Here is a 4,452-nt window from a genome sequence, read left to right as displayed (position 1 = left end):
GGGTGCCCACCTGGGTGCGGGGGGGGCGGGCAGCGCGCTCGCGCCCGCGCCGCTCGGCACAGTTGGTTATCGTTACATTTGGCATCAGTCGCTTCCATTGGGCTCAATAGGGGAGGGAGAGAGAAAAAGGAAAACTCAGCTCAGGGCGATTTAATAAGTTCAGCGTTACGAGCTGGGGAAAAGCTGTGGAACACACAAGTGGTAACGCAGGATTAATCGATCCTTTAGTCTTGGGAATTATGTTTTCATTAATCCTAATTTTTCCAGATGTTTCACTCCTTATACCATGCTCTTCAAAGCCTCTGTGGCTGCAAATTCTAATGAAGCCATGAGAACATTTTAAAGAGAAAGATTCAAAGCTTAAATTGCTTCCTTTTTTTTCTTTTTCTTTTTCTTTTTCTTCCTGCCTGACAGCCAGCACTGAGGCTCTTGGGGTCAAAGCCGGACCGGGGCTCTTAAAACGCTCGTGGTGCTCACTCCCGGCTCGCTTAGACACCAGGCGGGTGTTTATGTAGGACCTACAGAGGGGCCAGAGCCTAAACCAGGCGCAGCTCCGTGGGCAGCCCGGCTTGCTGGCCGGATCTTTAGGGAACGGAGGTTTTTGGGGTGCTCCGGGCTCGGGAGAGCGGCTGGGGAGAGGAGCGATGCCGAGGCCGGGGGTGCCGTCGGCAGTCCCTTCCCACCGCGCGGTGCCTCGGCCGGGCGTGCGCTCGCAGCCCCATGGGGGTGAAGCTGGAGCTCCTGCTCCCTCCTGCCTGGCAGCGGGTCCCCAGCACCCATCCCCGGGCGCCAGCGCATCGCCACGGGGTGGGGGCACCCAGCCACCCCAGTGCCACTACGGCATTCCCAAACCTTCTCCGGCCAACCCCAGCCTGGCACGGCTGCAGGATCCGGCCGCCACCGCCCGGCTGGGCTGAGCATCCCCTCCTCGCCGGGAGCCCTCGTCTGACGCAGGAGGTCAGACAAGACGATCGGAACAATCTTCCCGGTCTCCAGCACCCGGGATTCAGATCCATGTACTTATATGGCCTGCAAAACGCGGTGGGAGCATGACCAACGTCTGGAAATCCAGATATGACTAGATCCCTTCATTAGTAATTTCTTGTACATGACTTTCTAGACCATAGGGATTTGTTAAATTTGCAGGAGTGTTTTCTCACAGTGCCATGGACTGGCTGTTGCCAGCATATATTGGCTCGGATCTGTCAGATCCTGTTGCCTTATATGACCCTCGGTTAATTCAGCTTTTCTTTGTATCCAGCCCTCAGCGGGGAACTCCTCTAGCAGTCTCAGCGTGGATCACGCTAAAATGGTTCCCCAGTCCTCCTGTCATAAAACAACTGCCCACACAGTGAAAGGGGGACGTGGGGGGTGGAATTCAATGGTCCCCTCCCCGCCGCCCCAGCCCTCACCAGATGCTTCCTCCATCCCCGCTCCTTCGGTGCCGAAAGAAAACTCTCCGTGCCTGGAAAATGTTACTGGAGGGACCGGACCTTCCCCCCGGTGCCGGGTCCTCCCCGCAAGGACCGTGGCGGCCCACCGGCGCACCCTGCACCGCGGGGTTAATCATTCGCCGCCCTCGGGGGTTCTCCAGGGCCAGGGGGGACTTTCACCTTCCCAGCGACCTCTTGAAACTTCGACCTTCTTTTATGGGTGCCATAAAGGTTATAGTTTAATCTTCACCCCGGCAGGGTTTCCCCCCTCTCTGCAGTGGGGTCTTTGGCCCGGGGAGCACTTGGGCATCGCTGCTCTTTGCACCTCGTCTGGTTTGGGAAGCGGGGAGGCTAAACGGGAAGGCCTTTTTCCCAGGGGAAGGGGATGGTGGTACCCAACGGCTTGGCAAAGGAGCGTGGTGGTGGTTGGCCCCGGTCTCTGCGTGTGCCCATGTGCCGGCACGGCTCAGGCCCGCGTTGGATGCAGCAGGTCCGGGGATGCTAGCGGGAGGGATGTGAGGGGCTGCGGGTTGCAGGGGAGCCCCTCCGTTGGCTTCTGTCCCTCTGGGAGCCCAGATAAGCATCCCAAATCCCCGAGTGCTGCCAGGGCAAAACTTCCAGGTGGAAAAAGAGCACGTGTCCAGGGACATCCCGCTGACCCTGCAACTCCCTGTCACCCACCGACCGAGATAAGGAGCCGTGTCACCTCCCAAAACGTCCCTGTCCCCAAGCACCGAGGCCGGCAGCCCGACCCCACGCCGCCGCTTCCCCGGTGCCCCCGCATAGCGCCTATTGACCCGGCAAGCCAAGTCCGGTGAGGGCACCCCAACCTCCCGGCATCCCCGCGCCTCCGCCCCTTGCCAGAGGTGACAGCCGGATCCAGGAGGGCTTTTACACCCCAAACCTTCCAACATGATGCTTGTCCGCTCCAGCAGACCTGGCAGCGCTGGGATGCTCCAGGAGGACGCGTCTCCTCCAGCATCTTCCTCCTTCTGTTGCAGGAGGCACTGTGCCATAACCTTGAAATCTTCGAAGCACTCTGCTTTTTAAAAGACCTGTTCAAAAGCTTTTTTCTTTTAGCATTTTATTTAACCTCACCTTAAAAAAGCTTCAAACCGAAGTAGGAAGGGGAGGGCTGAGCCGCTGCAGGGCAGCAGGAGAGGAGCGAGCGTGCAGCGCCAAGCACGCAGCAGCGAGCACTCCGGCGTCCGGCACGCCGGGGTGAGCCCTACCCTTGCTCACATGCGGCTCCCTTGCTCAGCCGGTGCCAAAATGCTTCTCCCAGCTCTTTACGAGCAGCCCGGCTCCTCCATTTCAGGAGCGCTGCCTGCTCCAAGGATCACTCTGGGGTTTTATGTCACCTGCCATCAGCCAAAGAGGTTTTACTGCTCCAGGCTCTCCCCTTGAAAATCCCTTTGGCGAGCTAGTGTGGCATGCGAAGGGTTACAGGTGAGGGGTCGGGGGGCTGAAATCGCCTTTCTTTGCCTTTTTTATACCAGCAAGGGCCTCCTCCATGTCATGCTCCTCTCTACTCCCGCCTCCCCCTCCTCCCCCCCCCCCCCCGCCCCTGCCCCGGGTGGGGGGGGGAGCCGGCAGCAGCCGCGGGCGGTGGGTCGGGCTGTGCCCCAGTACGGGCACGGGCAGGAGCAATGGGATCATCCTGCCCACCCATCCCACCCTGTCCTCAGCCACCCTGGGGACACCGGAGAGAGCCGTATGGCACTGCGGAGACCCCAGACCCACACTTCCTTGGGCAAGGGATCCCTGTGGGAGCATCCACTGCCATTAGCAGCACCGGCCATGCGGCAGGGACACGTTACGGGCAGACAAAGCATCCTGGGTCCCATCACGTAAACCCCTGCAGCTCTCACCACCCCTCCGCTGCTGTTGGCCACGGCTTGGGCACAACGCAACCCCTCCTCAACCCCAGAGGCGCTGCCTTCAAAGCAGCACCTCCTCCTCCTATACATTGCCCCCATTTCCAGTGTCTTTGGGTTGAAAAATGGCCGTGGAGGGTTTGGCAGAGGAGTCTCGCGCAGATTATTCAACAATTGTTTCCCATTTTGCGCCCTCGCCTGCCTCATCCTCCAGTAACAATGACGAAGAGCGGCACGGAGCCAGCGCCCGCGGCAGGGGTGTTGAGATCAGGGACAGCACAAAAATATCTTCTCTCTGGAACAAATATTTACCAACCCTTCTGCCTTTTGTTCTTGTGGTTCTCATATATTTTTTTTTTTTCCAGACATTCACTGGCAAAATGTCACACTAAGCAGCAACCCAGAAACTTCGGGGTAGCTGCTTGGCTGCTCTGGGCTTTGTTTTTCTCGCTCACTAATTGTTAATGAATTTCCAGCCATTCAAGCCAACGCAAACCTGTGAGAAAATGATCTTTTCGGCCCCGATTTCGGAGCTTTATGGCGCTTTGCAAAATCCGGGCAGTTGCCGAGCAAAACGCGCATCATCCCGCAGCGTGGGGTGGTGGTGCCGGAGCCACCCCCGGGTGGGATGCGGCAGAGCCAGGCCGGGAGCTGGGGGAGTCTGAGCTCCCAGCATCACTCTGGGGGCTTCAGCAGCGCGGTCGCTGCTCCCGGGAATGGGGATGGGTTAAATGGGGGTGCGTGCCGTGGTACCCTCGTCCCTGGGCGGCTCCTCGCAGGTCATCCTTCTCCACACTCTGCCTCATGGCAGGTTTTTCTTGTTTCCCTTCAAAATCATACCCCTCCCTCCCCTCCACTTTTTATGGCGGCCAAACAAGAGCACATGGGTGATTTATGGGCATTGTGTTTAAAGAAGGGAGGGGGAAAAAACCTCCTTTTCTGGCACATATACTTATATCTTCAGTTAAAAATTAACCGTGGCCATAAAACCCCCGAGGTAGAAGTGAGCAGAGCTCACCCTGTGAGTGTTGCCCGGCTGACGCCCCACGCCCAGCCGCCCTGCCGGTCACCGTCCCCTCCTGTCCGCTCTGGGATGGCCGCGCCACCCCCCACCCGCCCCCGCTGCCCCCCGCCCCACCCCC

Source organism: Aptenodytes forsteri, unplaced genomic scaffold (assembly GCF_000699145.1).
Source record: "Aptenodytes forsteri isolate BGI_AS27 unplaced genomic scaffold, ASM69914v1 Scaffold47, whole genome shotgun sequence".
NCBI lineage: Eukaryota > Metazoa > Chordata > Aves > Sphenisciformes > Spheniscidae > Aptenodytes > Aptenodytes forsteri.
The sequence above is the reverse complement of the archived record's forward strand: the minus strand, read 5'-3'. Positions refer to the sequence as shown.